General features: G+C 40.5%; 1 long non-coding RNA gene across 1 annotated transcript; it reads left to right on the forward strand.

The window, feature by feature from the left end:
* The first annotated feature begins 1,209 nt into the window (after positions 1-1,209).
* Positions 1,210-10,556, forward strand: LOC139749178 (uncharacterized). Its single transcript, XR_011712897.1, has 4 exons — positions 1,210-1,349; positions 3,614-4,685; positions 7,177-7,282; positions 8,000-10,556. It is a non-coding gene; the product is annotated as an uncharacterized lncRNA (long non-coding RNA).
* The last annotated feature ends 16,418 nt before the right edge of the window (positions 10,557-26,974 follow it).

Below are 26,974 nucleotides of genomic sequence, written 5' to 3' on the forward strand. Positions count from 1 at the left end.
CATCTGATCATCTGTGCGAGTTAACACTATCATTGCTCAGAAGAGAGAGGTTAGAATGAATAGAATTTATCATTCGTTTCCCTTCAGACTCTGCCTGTATACATCAGCACAAATGATGATGTGTTAAAATTTTTAATGGTAGGGAAATGAGGTGACAGTAACTACAGTGATACAGTTGAGCCATTAAGTTGAGATCATTATAAGTTGGCTAGAGTGAATTTCTTGCTAACACATTAAGAAGGATTCATTTAATGTTAATTTAGAATTTTTTTGTGGTGTGCACCAACCTAGTCCTGGAGTGTGTAAGTGTATACTTGCAAATGCCCAAAATTCCACCTCCATGCATGCACCTACACCTGTACTTTTATGTTTTTACATACACTTGCATAAATATACACACAAACCAAGAACATACAGCATAGAAGATATCCAGGTAGTGATCCCTGTTGCTTTCAAGATTTTGGAGGGTCTACCGCTCATGAAGCCTGCTATGTATAAGGGAAGAGTATAATCTGAAGGGGCCCCCAAGTAGTATATTCATTTAGTATTTAGTTTGAGTGTGCCAGATTTTGTGAGATTAAATGAGGTTTGGGAGTGGAATTTTTCTCGGTTCAAATCAAATGAAGAAATTTCGCCAACTTCCGTGAGTCAGTATATTTTCTTTTATGTTTCATGTTTTAAGGAGACTATAGCAGGTGTGCTGTTAGGGATTTGTGGAGTGGTATAGCTGAGAGCATGGAAACACTTGAAACAACAACAGCAATGCTTTATTCGATAGGATATACCAGGCGGGGTAACAGGACAATGAGCTACTGGAGGTGCTGGATTTTGGGGAGGAAGAGGTAAAGTAAGGTAAGTTGAGTAATATGAGACAAGCTTGGTGGGGGTCCTGTAATGCTGTTGATGGTAGTCATGAGATGAAGGAGGAGCATGTGGGAGAAGTGCATGGCTGCTGAGTTGATGTGAAGCTTCTGTAGGAGATGGATGTGGCACATATTGTGACTCCTGGTTGTGTGTGGCAGCTGTTCATTTCTGATTTGGTACAGGAGGTTCCTGGAGTGTTTGCTGACTGCTGTTTAGTGCTTGGGTTGCAAGAGGCTAGTGGAATTGTGCTTGGGTTGCAGGAGTGCTGCAGGCATGTCCGTAGGTCCCTTGTTGTTGCAGATGCTGCTAGTGATGCATGGAGGCGATGTCTCACATGAGTCTTGCTGAAGGTGGACATCAGAGATGAGGCACCACAATGCAACCTGCTAGGAAGATGAAACGTAAGGAGTCACAGTGGCACTTCTGCTGATAGAGGAGACTCCCTAAGGGTGGCTTGAGTCTTGAGTCCATCACCAAGACTTCAGGTACGGGATTGTTACATATGTTGTCTAGCAGTGAGTCAACTGCCTTTCTGTGGTGATACTTGGGTGTTTAAGAGGTGGCAAGGTCAGGTCTGGGAGGGATAGATATTCCCAAAGGGAATTAGAGAAGTTGAGGCCAAAAGTCACAAGCTTCTGAACTCTCTCCAAGCTGTTGGACTTGAGGTTATGTCAGTAAGAGTGGAACCTCTCATTGAAATCATCAGGTCATCTATAATTCCAGCAGAAGTTTTGGGTCTGCTACCGTCAAACACTGAATGTGGGTGTCAGGGAGTAAGATTGCAGGTGCAATTGTAGGTTGGGTAACCAAACTCATTTTCTTAGGATTATTAGGTCAGATAAGGTCACAAGCTGTCACCTGCCACCCAGTCAAGGCGTCATCAGTGTGGAGTAACAGTGTGTTGAAACAAGACCCAGATTTGTAAGACAGTGAGTGGATAGCATTATGAAGTGAACAAGTGCAATGTTAAAGTGCTGCTTGCCAAAGGGGAGCGAGACTTTTATTTTTGTTGTTACCAAAAGGCAATCATTATTATTATTTAAAATTCTAAATTCTATTAATATTTCTAGGATGATTTGCTCTTGTAAGCTTTTTTTTTCACACTGGAGGTTCCAGTCACAGACAAACGTCCACATGAAGGCAGGGTCTTAATTAGAAGATAATGAGGTTAATGAAAGAAAAAAAGAAAAGACAAAAAAGTTGTGGATACAGAAGAATCAGTCTTACTTACTGGGAAAGACATGAGAGGGTAGAGAGTTTCAAAGTTTCAAGATGTAGAGAAAGTAACAGTTATCAAAATGGCCCACTCTTGAGTTGCAATGGCTTCACGGTAATCATGTGACACTGCAGCTTGCCAAGTTTTGTGTGATCTAGCTAGTGGTGGGGCACTCAAGCAGTCAGCTCTCAAAAAAAACTATGGAAGACGGAAAGTGAGTCAACATTACAGCATAGGCCAAGTGGGTCTAGTTTTGAAAGTAGCCTGGGAGATCTGATAAGTCAGACCACTTTCGACTTAAGAGGTTACAAAGCTAGAACCACCCCAGATGTGAGATTAGTAGGCCATACCCGTAATGTGGGGTATCCAAGATAGTGTAGATGTTACAGTAGTATTAAGTATATTCATTGAGTCAAGAGGTGGAATTACAGGTCCATCAAAGGAGAAAGGAAAGTTGAGGAATTTTCGATAGAGAGATGAACAGAAACTAACTAGGTCTTAGAGGCCTTAAGCTTGACTGAATTTCGTCTACCCCACTGAGATAACCCATCCAAGTCTGAGAGCAGACTCGATGTTTGTGGAGGAATGCAGTGTTAAGTCATCTCTGTATGAGAACATTTCGTTATTTGTATAAGAAAAGATATTGTTGATAAATAGAAGAAAAAGTATAGGAGACAGAACATAAACCTGAGGAACACTGCTGTTGATGGAGGCATAGGCCAGACAGGAAGCTAGATATGAGGGAGCAAGCTTAGAGAGGGGCACTTAGAGATGGGACTTCGGTGCCACGCCCTGTTAAAAGCTTTGGATGTATCAAAGGCAACTGCGTAGGATTTGCCAAAATCTTTCAATGATGATGTCCAGATATTAGTAAGATGGGAAAGAATATTGCCATACTGGTGATCAGAGAGATGGCAAGATTCAAGACGTCTGAGGATATGGATGTTGACGAGGGATTCAAAGAAAGTGGAAATGGTAGATGTTAAAACAACTGGACAGCAGGTAGAGAGCTTAGAATGGTTATCCTTCTTAGGGATGGGATGTACCAAAGCATGCCTCCAAGAAGAAGGGAAGTCCTGGTTTTCAAACGAACAGGACAAAAGAACCAGCACATATGCAGGTTCAGGGGAAGGTGCACTCTTTCAATACGTGGGGATGATTGCTATTGGGAAGAGGCATAGGATTAGTAAGAGGTGCATCAGGGGTTGAGGAAATGTTAGAATCATCCGATGTAGAGTTAGAGGAGAAATGAGAACCAAAGAGAGTTCTTCATCTATGGGAGAGACATCCATAGTGCTGACAGAACAGAAAAGTGTTGTAAAGGTAGAGCTGCAGAAGTTGTTTGTGATGCCCTCAGTTAAAGACCAGAAAGACCTATCAGTGGATGATGAGGAAAGGTTGTTGCACTTCCTCTGAATAAAGGAACATTTTGCCGTACGGGTAACATACTTGCAATTATTATGATTAGTGAATGGGAGTCAGAGGAATGATAGTTTTTCCAAGCCTAATATGTTTCATTCTTTTCCTGAATAGCATCAAAACAGGAATGGTTGAACCATGGATTGGAAGAAGAGGTCATCTTGGAGGAAGAGGAGATAAATGCTTCCAGTCCCTCTGCTATGCTTGTTGTGGATACAGAAACATCAGTACTTAACAGACAGTAATTTACCCAAAGGGAGAAAGAAAAGAATTTTTGCAAGTTATACCAATCAGCTTTCTTGAGGTTAAATGCTGTTAAAATAGGTACATTTATAAGTGTGTTCAGATGAACCAATTTCGGGAGAGTTTCTGTACATTCTTCGCAATGGATGAAAAGCTAAAAACGGATTGAGAATATTAGGCGGGTGTTCGCTATGGTGAGGAATATGGGTGGTGTGGGTGATAATTCATTCAAGATCACTGAGGTTGGAGAATGTGCGGGCTTCAATCCCCACATCGCTCGTATGGGAGGAATTCAACCTTTCTCCCTGGTGAATGTTGAAATCACCATAAGTAGAGGATCTCTGCTTGGGGATGGGAGGATTTCATGGCCTCTTGACAGGAGTTTAGATAGCTGAAGAAAGTTATAAGATTAGAAGAATTAGGAACGCTGTAGGTGACGATACCGATGCCAGCGTGGTTTTGGAACGGAATAGACGAGGATATGTTTGTCAGTAGTTGACATGCCAGGGAAGGAGAGGACACAGGGAAGTGTGGGAGTGTGTGTGTGTGGGGGGGGGGGGGTTATAAAACTCTCCCTGAGACACGTGGATTAGGCCAGGTAGCTGCAGCAGGGAGAGCTGAGGAAGAGTCAGTGTAAGAGCTGAGGGAGGATCAATGTGAATGAACCGAGGAAGGTTCGATGTAAAGATGACGGAGGATCAGTGTGAAAGAGCTGAGGGAGGTTCAGTGTGAAGCCGAAGTAGTATCAGTGTGAGACAGAGGAATCCCGGCTAACCCCTTAGAGCAAAAGCAGTGGAACTTTCCCTCTCAAAATTGGAGCACAAGATCTAAGACGCGTCGCTCTGGCAAAGATGATGGGCTGTCAGAGGTAATGCTTCTGCTGGTCACCGTGAGGGACAGCTCTGTGGGCAGATGACCAGCAGGATGCTACAACTGCAGGAATGTAAGTAGCCTTATCTCTTACTTTTTGCTGTATATCAAACAAGTGTTATGCCTGTAAGGGGTTGACATACAAAATGAAATTTGAATATTCAACATGTTTATCAAGACACCTGAATAGGAGACAGTAGGGATCGATTCAGACTCCATATGATTCCTGTCAAAATAAGTTTACTTTGCATATGTTATGTAAGGCATGTGTACGTGTAGGAAGAGAGGAAAGTGAGCGGTTCTCAGTGAATGTGGGTTTGCGGCAGGGGTGTGTGATGTCTCCATGGTTGTTTAATTTGTTTATGGATGGGGTTGTTAGGGAGGTGAATGCAAGAGTTTTGGAAAGAGGGGCAAGTATGCAGTCAGTTGGGGATGAGAGAGCTTGGGAAGTGAGTCAGTTGTTGTTCGCTGATGATACAGCAGTGGTGGCTGATTCATGTAAGAAACTGCAGAAGCTGGTGACTGAGTTTGGTAAAGAGTGTGAAAGAAGAAAGTTAAGAGTAAATGTGAATAAGAGCAAGGTTATTAGGTACAGTAGGGTTGAGGGTCAAGTCAATTGGGAGGTAAGTTTGAATGGAGAAAAACTGGAGGAAGTGAAGTGTTTTAGATATCTGGGAGTGGATTTGGCAGCGGATGGAACCATGGAAGTGGAAGTGAATCATAGGGTGGGGGAGGGGGCGAAAATCCTGGGAGCCTTGAAGAATGTGTGGAAGTCGAGAACATTATCTCGGAAAGCAAAAATGGGTATGTTTGAAGGAATGGTGGTTCCAACAATGTTGTATGTTTACGAGGCATGGGCTATGGATAGAGTAGTGCGCAGGAGGGTGGATGTGCTGGAAATGAGATGTTTGAGGACAATATGTGGTGTGAGGTGGTTTGATCGAGTAAGTAATGTAAGGGTAAGAGAGATGTGTGGAAATAAGAAGAGCGTGGTTGAGAGAGCAGAAGAGGGCGTTTTGAAATGGTTTGGGCTCATGGAGAGAATGAATGAGGAAAGATTGACCAAGAGGATATATGTGTCAGAGGTGGAGGGAACGAGGAGAAGTGGGAGACCAAATTGGAGGTGGAATGATGGAGTGAAAAAGATTTTGAGTGATCGGGGCCTGAACATGCAGGAGGGTGAAAGGCGGGCAAGGAATAGAGTAAATTGGATCGATGTGGTATACCGGGTCGACGTGCTGTCAGTGGATTGAATCAGGGCATGTGAAGCGTCTGGGGTAAACCATGAAAAGTTCTGTGGGGCCTGGATGTGGAAAGGGAGCTGTGGTTTCGGGTATTATTGCATGACAGCTAGAGACTGAGTGAACGAATGGGGCCTTTGTTGTCTTTTCCTAGCGCTTCCTCGCACACATGAGGGGGAGGGGGATGTTATTCCATGTGTGGCGGGGTGGCGACGGGAATGAATAAAGGCAGACAGTGTGAATTGTGTGCATCGTGTATATATGTATATGTCTGTGTGTGTATATACATGTGTATGGGGGTGGGTTGGGCCATTTCTGTCGTCTGTTTCCTTGCGCTACCTCGCAAACGCGGGAGACAGCGACAGAGCAGAAAATAAAAATGTTATGCTGGAGCAATGCCCACCCACCCACACTCTGACCCACCCCTCCGTGCCCGTATAGTGTTCTCAGCCCACCACCGCTCATGACGATGTGGAGATATAGTTTCATCATGATATTGTGTGAATTTGCTGATATGTGTCTACGATGACCCGCAACCCTCCAAAAAATGTAAAATATAATAGAAAATGAAAAAAAATAGCTAAGTTCAAATAAAGTTTTTCTACGCTTTTTTGAATATGTTCATATATATATATATATATATATATATATATATATATATATATATATATATATATATATATATATATATATATATATATATATATTAAAATTAGTACAGTTTACTGTACCATCAAGTTCTCTTCAGCCACAGAAAACGCTTGGTATTGTTTAAGGTGGAACAACAATAGCAGTGATAAGCAGTTCTATAGAATTATTTCCCCATAATAGTGTGCATCAGGCCTGAAAGGTGCATGTCTGTCTGTATTCAATTGTCCCCTCCCTTGGTTATGGATACGAGGTTAATGACTATATATAGATATGCCATCTACTAAGACGACTTGCTCTTCTACGAACATAGTAATAATACAATGAAATTATGGACTTAAAAACTTTTTGGCTCAAATAAGTTCCCATTATAACAAAACACATCATGAATATAAAAGTACTTTTTTGATAATGAGGGAAAAATTTTATGTTTTGTTTCGTAATATGAATACGTTTGCTAAGCTCTTTTACTTTAGGTTAGGTTGTGTGAAGTCGATTTATACCTGAAATCTATTATTAGAAGACACGTTTCAAGATTTTCGTAGTATGTGGTTTACGTCATTTACTATAAGTAACGAGAGGAACACATTTCTTTAACTTAGATATGATTAAATGCTATTTAGAAGGATTCGACGTCTCTTTGCAGATATTTTGATGTTTTTTTTTCTTCGACAGAATCTGACACCTTCAGAAATTGTCATCTTGTTCATCTCAAACACTGGAAGCTAATCAGCAGTGTGTGGAGAAAATTTGTCAAGTTTCAACATAATACAAGTCAAAGGTCTGTGAACATTTTGTTTTGAAATCTTGAAATGCTGAGCTATGAATGAATGAAATTAATTTTGACAATCGACTTTTGACAAAGAGGAAAAAAGGAATTCTAAGAGTTATAATTTAGTTACACACAGTGGACCCATTCTTTAACATTTATAAATTACCTTCATACGACAAAACGAAGCATAATGCGCGCTGAACGTACTCTGCAACTGTTGCAGGCGTTATGGTGCCGACAAAGTCGCCAGCATTCTGTGAGCCTAGAGCAAAGGGTAAAGTATAGAGAAGAAAGCTTGGTTCTCAAAGAGTGGCATAGAGCACCATCTATTATGGTTGTTTAGTACTAAAGATTAGAGAACGTCTGAGGGGTAACTGCTTTAAAAGCTCGTAGCCTTACCTCGCTTAGAGCTATGAAGTTGCGTATTTTCTGATATTTTCACTGTTTACTTAATGCTATTAGATTGTTGCAATTACTCGTTACGGTAGATATTTCCTATGGGATAAAATGTATTTATAGACCTTTCTCCCCTTAGCAATTTTTCATGGTAATTCACTCAGTTCTGCCAAACCATGTCTCGGACACTTTTCTCCATTTACAATTAGACTCCATTGTGTATTACAGCATTTATAACAATTAGAATCCATTGTGTATTACAGCATATATAACAATTAGATTCCATTGTGTATCACAATATATGTTAAGCAGGAACTTGTTTACATACAGGTTGATTATCCCTTATCCGAAATGTCTGCGAGATGTTTCGTAATTTGGATTTTTTCGGATAATGAGTTGTGGAAAACTGGATAGTATGGGATGGTATGCAGATCCGTGTGGTGGGACGAGGCGAGAATACTGCACGAGGGCCTAAACAAACAAATTCGAAAGAATTTAGAAGCAGTTTATATCACGAACAAAGACAACGTTAACACAAGGCCTGACTTCATCTCCTAGTCGCGTCAGGCAGCGGAAATCGCTGTGAACGGGTGGAGGCAGCAGGACAAGCGATCCAATCAGAAAGCGACACGCCAAGGCCTCTGACCTAAGTGACCAATTACTGGGGAATATGGTCCCGCCGAATGCTGGAATCAGTATCACCTGAGGGAGACCGTTGAACGGTCGAGACGTTGAAGTATGTCTCGGCTCTAACCCGTTTGTTTCCATACCATCCTATTTTCCACATTTGTCATGATGGATGATAATAGAGATATCTTGGAGATGGGACCCAAGTCTAAACACAGAATCCACATTAGTTTCATATACACCTTATACACTTAGTCTGAAGGTAATTCATACAATATTTTTTTATAATTTGCGCATGAAACAAAGTTTGTAAATTTTCATTTGTTGGCTAAACACAAAGATCATCTGCATACCTAAACCAAATTGCATTAGAAGGTAAGATATTCTTTAGGAATTTTGTTTCAAAGAATTCCATATAAAGATTACTTAATACAGGTGAAAGAGGGTTACCCATTGCCATACCAAATTTTTTAGCATAATATTCTCCATCAAGTTGAAATACAGTCTTTTATATTTCAGTAAAAACAGGTAAGTGAATGTCAACCACAGCATCAAATAGATATTCTAGGAGGTCATCAACTGGAACTTTTGTGAACATAGATGAAACATCAAAGCTAACAAGTTTGAAATCAAAATTAACATTGATATTAGGCTTGTTAACTAAATCTACATTGTTCATGATATTAGAATTTGATATTTTTCCCACTAATGAGCTTAACAAAGAAACTAACCACTTTGACAATTAATATGAGATGGAGCCTACTGAACTTACTATAGGTCTTGCTGGAAAATTTGGTGTATGTGTTCTGTTAAGTCCATACATATATGGCAATAAAGGGACAAAGATGACAAACTTTTGATCAGTGAACCATTACCTTTAAACAACAACTTGTTCTTTACTGAAATGAGAATTAACTGGTTCTAGGGGATGAGGTTAGAGTGTGTTGTGTCATCACTTAAAAGATCATTCATTTTAGATAAGTAATTACTTTTGTCCATAATCACAACTGTGTTAGCCTTATCTGCATTAGTAATATGTATATCAATGACTTTTTTTAAAGTGTTAATAGTTTTATAGCAGATAAGGCTAACACAGTTGTGGTTATGGACAAAAGTAATTCATTTAGCTAAAATGAATGTATGGCAACTACCTACAGTCCTCCAGATAATTTGTAGCAAACTTTACATGCATTTTTTTCAAAACCACTGAAATATATGTGATTGTCAGTTAATTTTGGAGGAAGTTTTATGCACATAGCTTTATCAGTATTGTAAAACTATTCAATGTATTTCCATTATTATGAGTGAATATTTGTGTTATACTTACTCAGCTTATTTCTGATACTTTTCATTAAGTGAGGTGTATCATAGAAAAACATGAACTTTTTCTTGGCAATGAATTATATATGAACAATTACAAGTGACACCAAGAATTCTTACAACAGTCCTGTTTGAAGGATCTTGGGTCACACACTAAAAACATGGGGCATAAACCAATTTACCTCAGTTTGTGAACATTGTCTAAAATCATAGTTTTCAGTGTTTCAACATTAATTGACTTTGGAACAGGAAGTACCCTAATGCTTGTTTCCACTTGAAGCAAAGTCCTTTATTCATGAAGACCATAGCAAAATGAGCTAGTTTCTCTGAAGAACCATACAACCCTATATTCTCAAACCTTTCTACTTTTTCTTTTACTGTATTATAATGCAGTCCAGATTTGATAGATATAGCATCAAAAACAATACCACAAACTTAATCCTGTGATTTCATTGAATGTGCTTTCCTTGGCAACAATTTGAATACTGACTCATTCCAACCCACAATAAAACATTGGAATGATCCTGGTGGAGGGGAGTGCAAAAAAAAAAAAACTCAAATGCTGATCCTTTGATGTACCTGGAGGCATTTTTTTCACTATATTTTGTGGCAAGAGACATTTTTTAATATCATATTTTGCTTTCAATTTTGGAGAAGCATTTTGTTTAACCAAGTGACTGATATTGGAGTGGTATTTATTCAATAATTTTGAGTAAAGCTTCTTTATTTTCCCATGTGAGGGAACTAGTGCCACTTGACTTATGAAAAACAACACATGAATTCAGTAACTATATACAAAAGATATCCATGTGATGATTTCTCATAACGCAAGATAATACCTCTTGGGAATTTGCAACAAGATTAAGACAATATGTGACTTCATGTAATTGTGTCCTCATAATGAACTCTGCATTACTATGAAGAATTGTCCAATGAAAATCTGTATGAATCACTCTTGATTTATTGTCATGTTCCTGCTGTAAAGACAGGATAATGTATGAGTCTGCAGAACAGTACCAGTACTGCAATGTGCACTTTTGGCAGGCAAAGTTCACTACAGTACCTTCTACTCTAAGGGAATAGTGTTAAATAATGTGTACTGATTTTGAGGATGAAAATAATCTTGTATACCAGTATATATCTGATAAAATCAAAATACCTGGTTATGGTTAAGAGGTATACTGCATGTTAAATGATGTTTAACTCATTGTCCATCAAAATTACAACTCCATACACAATACTTTATAACACCTCCATCATCATAAATATATGAAATTTAAGCAACTCAAATCTAGAACGATATGTATTTTCCTATTTTCCTATTTACATTAATAGGAAAATTCCAATGACATGACTCTGCATAATTAATAATTTGCTATAGTACCTGAAATACATAAACATGATTAGAAATCAAGCAACACATATCAAATCATCTTTATAGTTCACACAACTTGCCCAACACCTCTACTCTAGAGGAAGAGGGCAATGCCACTCTCATAATGAGGTCCCATTTACTTTACTAGCTATTCAGATCAAAATGATGTTTTGCTACACACATTTACCAGGACAGCCACAATGTGCAAAGGCTCAAGCCGCTGAAGTGAAAACAGTTATGCGATTCTTGGTACATTATAACTCTTATCATCCAATTACATTATTGGATATGAAAAGTAGCCATAGCCCAATATGTGTTGCATAGTTTACCTGTTGGGTGTTGTATGTACATCAGATGAGTGTATATAATTTGTGTTTTAAACCTGACTGTCTTTTCCCGACTTAGCGAGGTGGCTCCAGGAACTGAGTTTTTAATGATAAAATCCCCGCTTTACTTGTTTTTTGTTCCTGCTTTTAGAAAGTGAAAATACAAGAGGGGAGGATATCCAGTCTCCGCTCCCGCCCCTCGTAGTCGCCTTTTACGACAGGCAGGAGAGACATGAGTATTATTCTTTCTCCCCTATCCCTGGGGATAAACAGTAAATCATTTACATCTATATTTACGAGACAAGGTGATTAACTATATTCAGGAGGAATAAAAAAAATGTCAGGGAATGGAATGACTCATTTTCAATACCAAAACCTTGCACTAAAACACAAAAGAATCCATACCATAAATTGACACTGTTCAAAATATAATGTGTATAGCAATCAACTTTTAAAATCAGTGTGTATGATTATGTTGCATGAATGATGCAACAACTACTTAAACACATTACCAGATACAAAAATATTTGTGTTTAATGAAATATCTTATCAAAATTGTCTCCTGCATTGCCCACTACATCAGATAAATAAAGCAAAGTGGTGCTGGCAGCTGAAATAACATTGTAAAATCTTACAAGCCTATGCCATGCATTTTCTTAAATATGGTGCAGATTACACTGTCCTCAGCGTGCGAGCCTATACTTACTACACAAAATACATGTTTCAAGTTATAGGCATTATCATCTTAAAGGTTTCACAATGATTTCTTACCCACAAACACCATTAAAAGTGTTTCACCCAGACAATAGAGACTCTGAGCAGCAATGTTGGCAGCCACTGGTTTACTATTGTGTTCTGAAACAGTAGGGAACAATGAAATAACCTAAGAAAATAAGACACTGCAAAAGGACTGTTGACTTATTCTGGACAGGTTCATCCTACAACCAACCTATGGAACTCATACTCGCAGATCCCCTTCTGACTGTAGGCCTCAGAGAAAGTCTTTTATCAGCCCCTCGTCTAAAACATACATATTATATTTTTGGCCATGTCCGGCCGTGTGTATTTTCTCATTGTAGATACATTTCTGTGCTTGGTTTTCTCAGGAACGACCTAGTCTTGCTTCAAAGGACAGTGTACTGATGGTGCTTTTATTACTTTCTCTGGTAGGTGGTTCCATACTCCCTCGAATTGATACTAGGAAGTACATGTGGCCACATTGTTGGAGGGATGTTGTGTGGCCTGAAACAGTCAGCAGTGAAGTGCTGGCTGCACAACACAAGAGCTGAGTTGTGACTAATTTACAATAGCAAGAGGTTTAATAGTTTTCAACCAATCCTTACATATACAAAGAGGGTAAGGTGTCATTAAGGAGATATTTATTTAAATTAGTGCAAGTGTTGCTTAATAATAGTTTTTTCTTGGCAAACTTGCATTTTAACAACAACAAAGCTTTATAAGTTAAAAAGAAACTTTTTGCTTAATAATAGTTTTTTCTTAGCAAACTTGCATTTTAACAACAAAGCTTTATAAGTTAAAAAGAAACTTATTGCTTAATAATAGTTTTTTCTTGGCAAACTTGCATTTTAACAACAACAAAGCTTTATAAGTTAAAAAAAAATTACAAAAACTAATTATATCCATTGAAAAGTGGAGCAAACATTATAAGGAAAGAGCATCTGTTTTAAGCCATTAGCTTAAGCATTGAAAAGGTAATAACTTTTTTGATGTATTGGGCTTAACTAGAACAGTGGTGAGTTATGTATCTGGTGTAAAAACACTTGAGGAACATTGGTCTAGGAATGGTGGCTTGCACCTCTGGGAACCTGTAGCTGGATAGACGTGGGTGAGTCACCTTGTTCGACCTGCTCAGCCCACAATTATGGCTACGCTTTATATTTTCCTTAGTGACTTGCATTGATGGAAAGAAACGTACATGTTGTAGACCACAACGTAAGTTCACTCTGAGGTTGTAGGGGATCATATACCGAAATATTTATATATTCAAACATTTCTCCCTACAAACCTAGATTTTGTGGATAAATAATTGATTTTCCTCAATAAAAAATATTCATTTCCTAAAAATATAAGAGCTATGACAAACGATGGTACCGCGTATGAGGGACGCTTATGATAACATTGGTCGAGTAGCCAGACGGCAAATATGTCTGGTTTTAAAGCCTTCTTCCTCTCTTAGCTCTATGGCTTTGAGGGCCTGTAGGTATTTCGTTTGGCTCGTATCTATAGACTAAGTAACGAATGTGTTACAATTGATCTGATCGCACTATAGGATTAAGAGCCTCTCTCTCTCTCTCTCTCTCTCGGCAAACGATGGAGAATTTAATGTACTAAATCCAATGATTGATGTCATTTTTTTTCTCCTAATGCCACTGAAAACCATGACCTTATGAATGATGACGTCACCTCTGGCGTCTTCTACAGTTTCTCCTGAGTAGTGCAGTGTGTTAGTGGACGAGACTCTTGACCAGCTCAGAAATTCGGGTACATTTTCTAGACGATGACACTTAAGTTTCGTTTATTTTAGATGAAGAATAGATCGTTTATGTCCGCAAGGTCTCATATTGCAGTACAGAGAAGCCTTGAACTATGAAGTTGCTTTACGATCTTTGTGATGAGACGCATTCTCCAGCGGAGGAAACAGGCTAGAAATACACGCTGTGGAATTATGAGAAGTGCTCTGCGTGGATCTAGTTTTGAGAAATCTCAAAAAAGTGTCTATTGAAATAAAAGCTTGTGTTTTGCTTCCAAGAAGGACAGCTTTTTACCACTTCCTGTTGGCTGAAGGGAAAATATATGGCCGTCAGTAAGGTAAGTTTCTTTATGGTTTTACCTTTGCAGATTTTCTTAAATATATGAACATACGTCGACATACGAACCGAGTAAAACTGTATAAAATCCGAGCAAGCACAAGGTGATTTCTTTCTCTTGTCTGTCTGCAGGAAGGCTCATTGTTCTAAAATCCTCATCCTTAGCGGAAGGCCATTAGAAAATGGAGGTCGGGACCCAGTAGGCGTCTACTGATCGTTTTCTTATTACTGCATTTGAACGAAGACGTTATCAATGCCTTCGTTATACTGTTGTCTTATGATACCGGGTGTTTTTACCTTAAAGTTTCTCCTTTTAATTCAGAGCCGTGATTACTATACACGAAGATTGAGATTGATAGAGTAGAAGGAGCTGCATCTTGAATATTACATTTTTTATCTGCTCTAGATAACGTAAGGAATCCATTAGTACCAATTTATCAAAATTTATCAACTCGAATATGTGCGTCCCTGAAGTGACAAAAAAAAAATTGTGCGTCCCTAAAAAAAATAAATTGTGCGTCCCTAAAAAAATAAATTGTGCGTCCCAAAACTGAAAAATTGTCGGTAAAACTAAGTGATACATGGTAAAAAAAAAAAAATTGTCAGAAGTTACGGAAACCTCACCTAACCTTTTGAACAGTGAACACTAATCTCATTGTTCAATATTCTAATGGAAATATAATAGTCACGTCCATGACAGAGTAACACGCAAATGGCAACAGATGCCAACATGTGGCACAGCTTGCAGCCTTGTATTACCAATGGCAGACGAATTTAATGTTGATTTACTATTGCTGTCATTTCAGCCACTAGGCGAGATTTTCGTAGATTCTGTTGATATTTCATGATTGTATTAATTACTTGGATTAATCTACATTATCCCTGATATACATAACCCTCACTACTATTACCAAATGTAATAGCGTTCAATTATTGCAGATCAGCTGTTAGCAATTAGACTAACAACTTGTCAGCAAAATTATTAAGCATTCAAAGCTTTGCGGAGCTTAACTGATAAATTGCCTTGATTGTAAAATTCATTGTCATAAAGGAGTGTGACAGAATCCCGCAATATGCCGAAATTTGCCAGAATAAGATTGTAAATGTCAGTCATGATTGCATACGTTTAAATGAGTTGGTCGAATATTAATTGATATTAAAAAGAGACAAAATTCGTCGCAATTTTTTTTTTTTTAAATCACTTTAGTGGTCTCCCCAGATCAGTCTCCCAAACTAGAGACAAGAGAAAGAAACCACCCATGCTTGTTCGGATTCTAGACAGTTTTATTCGGTTCGTATGTCGACGGATATTAATATATGTAAGAAAATCTGCAAAGGTATATATATATATTCTTTATAAAGATATATTAGAAATTTAAGTAACGAGTAGCGAAAGTGACTTATTTTGTGAGATTTTACGGCCAGCGACCAATGCAATGTTATTTGCCATGCTACGTTTTTGATTTTTGTCTATGATAATTAACATATCCTAAACATGATTATCATAAATTGAATTATCCTAAGAATTAAGACCTACAGTTATAGTAGGTGCGAGATTTTATGTAAATTTTCTGAAGGAAAACAGTTACATTAGTGTACTGTTATTATCTACGAGCAGGTTTGTAATATTGAAATTTAATCTTTTTGTGTTAAAATGTCTTAGTAGTTTTTGATGATGAAATATGAATTGGCAGCTACATCAAGAGATGTTCTGCTGTTAGAGTGGTTTTATATGGCAGCTACATCAAGAGATGTTCTGCTGTTAGAGTGGTTTTATATGGCAGCTACATCAAGAGATGTTCTGCTGTTAGAGTGGTTTTATATGGCAGCTACATCAAGAGATGTTCTGCTGTTAGAATGGTTTTATATGGCAACTACATCAAGAGATGTTCTGCTGTTAGAGTGGTTTTATATGGCAACTACATCAAGAGATGTTCTGCTGTTAGAATGGTTTTATATGGCAACTACATCGAGATGTTCTGCTGTTAGAGTGGTTTTATATGGCAACTACATCAAGAGATGTTCTGCTGTTAGAATGGTTTTATATGGCAACTACATCAAGAGATGTTCTGCTGTTAGAGTGGTTTTATATGACAACTACATCAAGAGATGTTCTGCTGTTAAGAGTGGTTTTATATGGCAACTACATCAAGAGATGTTCTGCTGTTAAGAGTGGTTTTATGTGGCAGCTACATCAAGAGATGTTCTGCTGTTAGAGTGGTTTTATATGGCAACTACATCATGAGATGTTCTGCTGTTAGAGTGGTTTTATATGGCAACTACATCAAGAGATGTTCTGCTGTTAGAGTGGTTTTATATGACAACTACATCAAGAGATGTTCTGCTGTTAGAATGGTTTTATATGGCAACTACATCAAGAGATGTTCTGTTGTTAAGAGTGGTTTTATGTGGCAGCTACATCAAGAGATGTTCTGCTGTTAGAATGGTTTTATATGGCAACTACATCAAGAGATGTTCTGCTGTTAAGAGTGGTTTTATGTGGCAGCTACATCAAGAGATGTTCTGCTGTTAGAGTGGTTTTATATGGCAACTACATCATGAGATGTTCTGCTGTTAGAGTGGTTTTATATGGCAACTACATCATGAGATGTTCTGCTGTTAGAGTGGTTTTATACGCTGGTCATCCTAGTGGGAAGGTTGTTAGATACGGTTGTAGGTGTGCGATGTGTACAGTTGTATGTATGTATGAAGGGCAGCACAACCTTCTTTTGTTCTTATTTAGGGCAGTGGCTCTCAAACTTTTCTTTTGTGTATTCCCCATTGAGGTTTATATATATGAATTTATATATATTTTTACTAGCATTTGCATTTTCATTATTTGTACTTGAATGATATTAGTTGAGGGAGCTATATAGACAATGAGCATGTTATAAAATAAGGTTTTTGTCATGAATATCTTTATACGAAAAGAATGTAAATTGAAGCAAAATGAAACCTTTATACTGACTGGTAATTAGAGTTAATTATACAGTGTATGGTTTTATAGGGAAATAATCCCGCACAAAAATAAATGCACGGTTTGATAAACTGTATCCGACCACACACTTGCACAGGGGCGTCGAGAGCACAGACATTTGAAAAAGGGGAGGGTCAATCCAAGATTCTCAGGGGCCATTTCATTTTTTTTCCTTTTTTTTTTTGCTTCTTTAAAAACTTAAATGAACTCACCACAAGGTATACAGGGGTCGACGTGCTTTCAATGGGCTAAAACAGGGCATGTGAAGCTACCGGGGGAAACCATTATAATATAGGTGTGTGGGGCCTGGTTGTGGACTGGGTGAGTATGGTACGTGCATTGCATGTAACGGCTATATATATATATATATATATATATATATATATATATATATATATATATATATATATATTCTCGGGGCACCGAGGTTACGAACCCCGGTCTTACTCATAAGCAACCACACAGACAGTAGCTCTCAAAAACCTCTCACAACCTCCCCTTTCCTTCCCTCCCCCACCTCTTCTACAGACACCCAGCAAACAAGAACATAAACCACTCAGTCTCACTCTTAACAAACAAACAAACTATTCCACAGGATCTCAACTGTAAACAAACATCCTACAACTCAACACCAGTGACGTCAGAAACAAACCCACGCCAGTGACGTCAAACACACACACACACACACGTCAGTGACGTCAGAAACAAATCCAAACACTCGACCAGCTCCGAGAACGCAACATCCACATAAACTCATCCAAGAAACCCGACTCCCATGCATATCGACCCGTCCATCTTGCCACAAGTACACATCCATAACACAAGACACACAACAGGGAGGAGGAGGAGGAGGACTCATAACATCGTCCACCAGAACCTACCGTTCTCCAACACCACTGATACTACCACACAGCTCACACTGACAACACGCTAGTAACACAGCTCACATACAGTGACAACACGCTAGAAATACACAGCTCACATACAGTGACAACACGCTAGAAATACTGCTCACATATAGTGACAACACGCTAGAAACAGCTCACAGACAGTGACAACACGCTAGAAACACAGCTCACAGTGACAACACGCCAGAAACACAGCTCACATACAGTGACAACACGCTAGAAATACAGCTCACATACAGTGACAACACGCTAGAAACACAGCTCACATACAGTGACAACACGCTAGAAATACAGCTCACATACAGTGACAACACGCTAGAAATACAGCTCACATACAGTGACAACACGCGAGAAATACAGCTCACAGACAGTGACAACACGCTAGAAACACAGCTCACATACAATGACAACACGCTAGAAATACAGCTCACAGACAGTGACAACACGCTAGAAATACAGCTCACAGACAGTGACAACATGCTAGAAACACAGCTCACAGACAGTGACAACACGCTAGAAACACAGCTCACAGACAGTGACAACACGCTAGAAACACAGCTCACAGACAGTGAAAACACGCTAGAAATAGAGCTCAGACAGTGACAACATGCTAGAAATACAACCCACAGACAGTGACAACACGCTAGAAATACAGTAAGAATAAAATGTCACTATACTATTAATATAATCAGCACTTACATGTTTCCGTCACTATATACACCTCTCCAGACATACTCCCTAACTCTTATCTTGGTGACGATTTCAGCGCTCACAGTCCCACTTGGCCTGACACACACACCCACGATCCTCGAGATGGACTATTCATAAACTGACTGCAGCCTTTCAGTATCCTCAGCCTATGCAACCACACCTTTAACCCAACACATGTAGCAGCTGACTTCGCTAGACATCATCATCTCTTCACCAGCCCTACACACGCGGACCGCCCAGAGAACAGTCCTCTGGGCCCATCCATTTGGGCCATTCAATCCACACAACCACCCAAGTGACATACAAACTACAGAAACACAGCACATAGCGAGAAAGCTCCACAATTTAAGTATAGATTATTTCCCATCTTAAGTCATACTTAAACGCATACTTCATCAACATCAACCAAGTCAGCAAAATGCACGTACCAAATGAATTGAGAAGGAATATAACCCAAAATTTCCCCCCACAAGTTACACATCTCACTCCTCATACAAGAAAGAAAACAGGTCAGTCAGAACCACTCATTATAAACAGACGTAAGAGAACAAAAGCCAGACACTACACAACACCATCACGGACCACCTCATCACAGGAAGGCAGACTTGTGAATCAACATTCCCTGTCCAGTAGAATGAACCATGACACACACAGCAACCATCTCTAGCGCACGTCATGGAAGAGCCACACTTACCGGACGCATCATATTATATGAAGTATTTCTGACCCTTTCTGACGACCTTCCTTCCCTCCACGAACACAGAAACATACACATGTGTGACGCTATCATGAAAACAGCCACAAACCAACCTCACAACCTCAACAGGAGAGTCATGCGAAACCTACACGAATCCTTACAGTAAACAACGTCTCATCCAACCTCACAGAACTCTCCTGCTACAAACCTCAGACATCTCATCATACCCGCACATAAAACACTTCTGGCTCACTTCCAATTCAGACATTTACAAGTATCTTCAACCTTGACCTGACAACAAAATCCTTAACATCTGGCAAACTTGCCCTTCGCAATATATGCTAACTTAAGAACCTCCAATACCCCACCCAGCTTCATCTCTTTGAGTCGTCTTATGTCATCCCTTCCGTCTCCAGTATCCAAACTCTGTGAGATCGCGAACACTCCATCACCACTCTACCCCCACACTGACCTGACTGACACACAACATCCCCACCTCACTTCCACAAGAGATTAACACCCACACACTCCACAAACGTTGACCGAAAGTGATTGGCCGGTTTCGTAACCGGCCTTCGTGGCAGGATTGGTGACGAAACCTTCTTCCTTTTTCAAGGTTATAGGAGGAGTGGTGAGAGTCGTGGGTGTATTAGGCTGCTGGTGATGGGGGGGGGGGGGAGTCACCGCCCGTCTCCACCCCCCCCCCCCCAACCCCATGGCCCGTGGGTGGAATGGGGTTAGGGGGTGGGGGTTGGGGTTGGGGTGGGGTGGGGTTCCACACCTGCCTCTGACGTTTGCGCCCCACCTTATTTGCATATCGTCACCTGAAGACCTTGTGAGCGATCGTCACGGGCCAGTAAGTCTGCCGAGAGAGGGAAAAAAATGTTAATTCATTCTGAGGATTTTTCTTTTTCAGCGGGAAAAACCATCGAGAAAAGAGAAAACGAGAAAAAAGAATGACAAGCCAAGTTTCGCCATGGTACGTTAATAGATCGTATAAGTAATGTCTCGTTGAATTATTTCGTTGGTGTTTTGTTCTTAGTGAAATCAGAGAACTAACTGGTGTATACTGTGACATTTTCAATCATAACAATAGCCATATATGACATGATCTTCGTCTTACAATCGTACTATAAACATCATACATTTGACACCTACCCATGACTATTGTAATTCCTCCAGAAACTAAACGATACAAGTTGTATCACTTGATAAAGATCAACTAAAATATAGTTAATATTATTTAGAGAGACGTTAGAACAGGATACGATACAAAGGGAAAACTACAATGAACGCGAGACTAACAGAAAGAGAATTGAGATTCACAGTTCATAGAAAACGCTGGAAAGTTTAAACTTTGTAGGTATTTGATTTAAAGTTAAACCCTACATTGTCCGTGCCGGTCTGCTCCGTTATTGTCAGCTGTTGTTACTGAATTCAAAGTCGCCTTTGCGTCAGCTTTTAAAGCTGGCGGACCAACAGTAATGGGAAGTGTTTTAGAATAAAAGTCTGGTGACAGGTACAGCTAAAATTTGGTTCGATACCGTCAACCAGAATTCGTTAGAGGTCAACCAAGAGTTACCCTGGGTTAGATTTATCATGAACCATTGTTCTTGTTAACGGTCGTCGGTATTTCTCGTTGTTAGGGGTTTTGATCGTTGATGTTAACCATCGTCAATGTCAGCCGCTCAGACTACGGTCAGCGTCAATCATCCTCACCTGTTGGAGGTCGTTACTATGAGCGATCTTCAGTGTCAGCTGCCGTCCGCCAGTATCTGTGTGTGTGTGTGTGTGTGTGGCTGTGACTCACCGACACGATATGATCAGCAGCCCGGTATCACACGGATCCCTATTGTGTCTTGGGTTTCTCCCTCCTAGGGAGGCGGACGTCTACCCCACCCATCATCCCCCAGACCCATTACGCTCCCCTAGAGCCATTACGCTCCCCGGACCCATCTGTCCCGTGTCTACCCACCCCCCCTTCCCCCCCCCCCCGGTTGTTGTGATGGAAAACCCCAGGTTCCCCCCCCCCCTGGTGGGACCTAATGAATGTGGGTAGAGGTGGCGTATGGCGGGATCGAAGTGGTGGAGGTCGGGGGGTCTAGACGTAGTGCTGGATTTGAGGATCTGGAAGTGGTGCTGGAGGTGGGTAGGGCTGGAAGTGGTGCTAGAGATGGGAGTCTGGAAGTGATGCTGGATATGGGAGTCTGGAAGTGATGCTGGAGGTGGGAGTCTGGAAGTGGTGTTTGAGGTGGGAGTCTGGAAGTGGTGTTTGAGGTGGGAGTCTGGAAGTGATGCTGGAGGTGGGAGTCTGGAAGTGGTGTTTGAGGTGGGAGTCTGGAAGTGGTGTTTGAGGTGGGAGTCTGGAAGTGGTGTTGGAGGTGGGAGTCTGGAAGTGATGCTGGAGGTGGGAGTCTGGAAGTGGTGTTTAAGGTGGGAGTCTGGAAGTGATGCTGGAGGTGGAAGTCTGGAAGTGGTGTTTAAGGTGGGAGTCTGGAAGTGATGCAGGATTTTGGAATCTGGAGGTGGTGTTGGAGGTGTGGCATCTGGAAGTGATGCTGGAGGTGGGAGTCTGGAAGTGGTGTTTGAGGTGGGAGTCTGGAAGAGATGTTGGAGGTGGGAATCTTGAAGTGGTGTTGGAGGTGGGAGTCTGGAAGTGGTGTTTAAGGTGGGAGTCTGGAAGTGATGCAGGATTTTGGAATCTGGAGGTGGTGTTGGAGGTGTGGCATCTGGAAGTGATGCTGGAGGTGGGAGTCTGGAAGTGGTGTTTGAGGTGGGAGTCTGGAAGAGATGTTGGAGATGGGAGTCTGGAAGTGATGGTGGAGGTGGGAGTCTGGAAGTGGTGTTTGAGGTGGGAGTCTGGAAGTGATGCTGGAGGTGGGAATCTTGAAGTGGTGTTGGAGGTGGGAGTTTGGAAGTGGTTTTGGAGGTGGGAGTCTAGAAGCGAGACTGGAGGTGGGCGTATGGATGTGGTTCTGGAGGAGGCGCTGTGTGTGGTGGGGTCTGGTAGTGGTGCTGGAGGTGAGGGGTCTGAAAGTGGTACTAGGAGCTGGGTAGGGTCTGGAGGAGGGAGTCTGGATTTGGTGTTGGAGGTGATGCTGGAGGGAGGGGTCTGATATTGTTGCTGGAGGGAGGGGTCTGATATTGTTGCTTGGGGCTGGGGATCTGGTGGTGGTGCTGGAGGTGGTGATAAGGGCAAGAGCCAGTACGTGGAACTGATGACTCGACTACTAACAGTTTTTGGAGGAACACAAGTACCATATATATATATATATATATATATATATATATATATATATATATATATATATATATATTATCCCTGGGGGTAGGGGAGAAAGAATACTTCCCACATATTCCCTGCGTGTCGTAGAAGGCGACTAAAAGGGGAGGGAGCGGGTGGCTGGAAATCCTCCCCTCTCATTTTTTTTTTTTTTAATTTTCCAAAAGAAGGAACAGAGAAGGGGGCCAGGTGAGGATATTCCCTCTAAGGCCCAGTCCTCTGTTCATAGCGCTACCTCGCTAATGCGGGAAATGGCGAATAGTACGAAAGAAAGAATATATATATATATATATATATATATATATATATATATATGTATATATATATATATATATATATAACCCAGGGGGTAGATCTAGTTACTAGTATCATGAATACCTAACCCAAAATCTCCCACCGGTGAAGCTATGTCTGAAACATCATCATACGAAGCTAAGCATGGCATTCATGATAGGCTGTTCTTGCAGTAATTTAACCAGAGGGGCAAAATGTGTGGATGAAGTCATCAAAAAGGCTGCGATTGTGGGCTGGCCAGGTGGAGGGAGGGACGGGCCTGGCCCAACATGCCACGCCTCTACTGAACCGTAAAATTGTTCACACAAATCACGGACAGTACGTACACTGTAACCGAGTTTATTGGCATGATGTAGTAAAACATTCGTTTTTAGAATGATGATGCAGATAGATGAGGAATTGCAACAAGACATATAGTCTCTCTCATGAATTGTATAATTGTGTATACATGTTTTGAATTCAAGCAAATTATATGTGAATGAGAAATTCAAACTCGATGAAGTCTTTTCCTTAATGAAAGTGGAACTTGGTTTTGTGTTCAACTTTCCCCTAAGTGGAGAATATGGCCTGTTGATTGCAGTCTCCCTCTCGTCTAGTTAATTATAATGTATTTTACGTAAACGAAATTACTGTTAGAAATAAAGTTCTGCTGACAAGATATACGCGTACAAGCAACATTACATGACAGTCACGACAAGCTATATTGTGAGAATTTCCTTTTTAGTATATAAAATGGAACAAGTATACTTACCATGCGTGTTGGTCTGACAAAAGACTTTGTAAGGGAAGCATGTATCTTAGTCACCATATTCAATAGTGTGTAGGATTTCTTTGTTGTGCTCTGCCATGGGCGGTGGTACCCGGGTACACCATTTCTTACAGGATCATACTTGTATACATGTTGCCGCCAGCCAGCCATTCAACTCGCCATTGTAACTTGTCTCATACTCACTATTACGTAAAAACTCTCATGTCGTCAAGTCTGTAATGTCTTACCCTACCCATTGACTGAGTAATTACATAATCAGTTTAATTAAACGTATTTTCTCTAGCATATATGAGATGAGGTGAGGGCGGGCCTCACTGTTGCCATCACGTTCTGTAAACATTTCACAACAGACGATTAACATGTTAAACCACGTGGAGACTTTGGCAATGGGCGTTTCCAAGATATATTTGCGTGTGTAATGTCAGCATCTTTTGTGTCCATGAAGGCAACAGTTTGGCGTGTCATGCTACAAGAGTGGGTTAATGAAGTGGCATTCACTTGGAAACTACCGTACATGGCGTCCGACACCAGCCCAGCGAGCCACGAAATACTCTCGTTCTCCTTCCACTTCAGGTTAACAGAAATGGGTGACCATAGATGATGCCTATGGAAACAAATGGAAATTATTGTTATGTGTAATGGTAGGTAGTTTATATTTCCTTAAATAGAGTTACCCTAATGTTCGAATTCAGTGTTACCGTCAGCGGCTCCATCAATTCGAGGTTAAATATTTTAGATTATTTTTTTTTGCGTTATTGGGGGCTTTTGCATTGGCGTGGCACGTCTCTTTGATTTGTATGTACACCATGTCTTTAATTACTATATTTACGTACGTTTATAGATATACCTTAGTACGAGTACGGCAGGAATAGTACCTATTCTATGGTCTATTCCCCAAGGGTCTGTTCCCTCTTACGTACCATTTAAGAAGGTACACAAATCCACAAGACGTCAGAAACGTCAGTACCTATTCATTTACCACGACATTATTATAAGATTTGCCAAACATTGTTCTTGGAGCAAGTAAGCGAAAAAAAAAAAAATCATATTAGTAGAAGCATCTTCTCGTCCGTACATGGAACGTGTGCGTGTGACAACATGATCGCACGGGGCTAGTCGGGCGTACGATAATAGCCATTATCATCTAACTACCCTAAGTAAATTGAATTGTGTCATTGTGTACTGTTTATGGTCCTGACCAGTTTATCTTGACCATTACAACTTTTCCATCCTGTCCCGGAGATACCAGTTAACCGCCATCACTATAACGAAAGCATCGTACCCTGGAAGCCTGCCGCAAGCCCTCTCTCTCTCTCTCTCTCTCTCTCTCTCTCTCTCTCTCTCTCTCTCTCTCTCTCTCCTGGTTTGCTGATTGCTTTGTGTATATTGGCTGCCTCAGTCCCCCTACTCATCCATATTTAAGAACGTTAAGAAATTTATTTCGATTGCTAAGTACAATTATCAGCCGGTGCTGATTTAAGTGATAGTTCAAAACTCGCTAAATGTTAGCTTTTAAACGTAAATAATTCGTGCATTTCGTAATATCTCTCTATGCGTTTCTTGCTACTTGTAGTGATAGTCTTAACTTCTCATTATGAAGAAATTCACCACTGTATAAGAGTCCACTAAACTACCGTTAGGTAGAGGCCGCGCTGTGCTAATAATGTCAGACCGAGCACACACACCCGAAGTGTGCCAGTAATGGCACACACACACACACACACACACACACACACACACACACACAAGCCCAGTCTTGCTGTACACACGGACACACACACACACACACACACACACACACAAATGAGTACTCGTAAACGTATGGCATTATGATGCGTAAGTTTTACCTAGCGTCGTATCGATATGCTGGAGGGTCGCAGATAATAACACATGGGTCAGGTCCTGCAGCTCTCCTCCTGTATAAGGATTTTGTAGAAGATGGGAACACCCTGTTACATACCATTCCACCGTCTGCATGAAATGGGTAGAGACCAATAGGAGACACCAATAACAGACGTCATATTAATGTGGATGACTGTGGACGACTTTGGGGGATCCATTTTTGTGATGCAAGACAACGAACTGCGTCAGTTACTTACACGTTGGAATGGCGACTGACGATCACGAAATGATTAGGGTATCCAAACTGTAGCAACAACACAGACGGTACAAAGACCTCACTACACGAACCACGTGGATCTTTGCATGCCATTAATGACTTTTAAGGTGTGGGATGCACCCATATATGATTGTATTTACTTGTGACAGTACTTCTGCATGTAAAGTTCACTGGATGTAGCGCATAACTAGAACAGGGAAGACTTTGAGGAACAGAAAAGGAGTTATTTTCAGACGTCCAGATGAACAGAACTTCATGGTAGCAAAGCTTTTTTTAATTCATTAGCCAAAATGATATCTTCAAGGTTATTTCCCTATGTGATTACATTTAGTTTCAATTCCCTGTGTGATTACATTTACATTATCAGTACACCTGTGTGATTACATTTACAGTATCAGGTTCCCCGTGTGATTACATTTATAGTATCAAGTTTTCGATGTGATTACATTTACAGTATCAGGTTCCCTGTGTGGTTACATTTACAGTATCAGGTTCCCCGTGTGATTACATTTATAGTATCAGGTTCCCTATGTGATTACATTTACAGTATCAGGTTCCCTGTGTGATTACATTTACAGTATCAAGTTCCCCGTGTGATTACATTTACAGTATCAGATTCCCTATGTGATTACATTTACAGTATCAGGTTCCCTGTGTGATTACATTTACAGGATCAGTTTCCCTGTGTGATTACATTTACAGTATCAAGTTCCCTGTGTGATTACATTTACAGTATCAAGTTCCCTGTATGATTACATTTACAGTATCAGGTTCCCTGTGTGATTATGGTTACAGCATGAGGTCCCCCTCTGCGCATATCAGAGAATCAAACACTCCAAACACTCTCTCTCACAACCGAGACCTCTCACCTGGTCACTTGACTCCAGCACAGCATCATACCGGCATGTCACACGGGTGAAGAAGGTTCATAAGGCCTGGAGGGATGGGTGTTCGTCGTCCACCCTCAGGCTACCACCGCTGTGGTGGTTGTGTGGTAGCAGCACCGATTCCACAGGTCCCCGAGGGGCACGAGATGACGTCGTCATCTGTGTCCACTTGGAGGACTGTCGT

The sequence above is a fragment of the Panulirus ornatus genome, chromosome 6 (assembly GCF_036320965.1).
Source record: "Panulirus ornatus isolate Po-2019 chromosome 6, ASM3632096v1, whole genome shotgun sequence".
Lineage (NCBI taxonomy): Eukaryota > Metazoa > Arthropoda > Malacostraca > Decapoda > Palinuridae > Panulirus > Panulirus ornatus.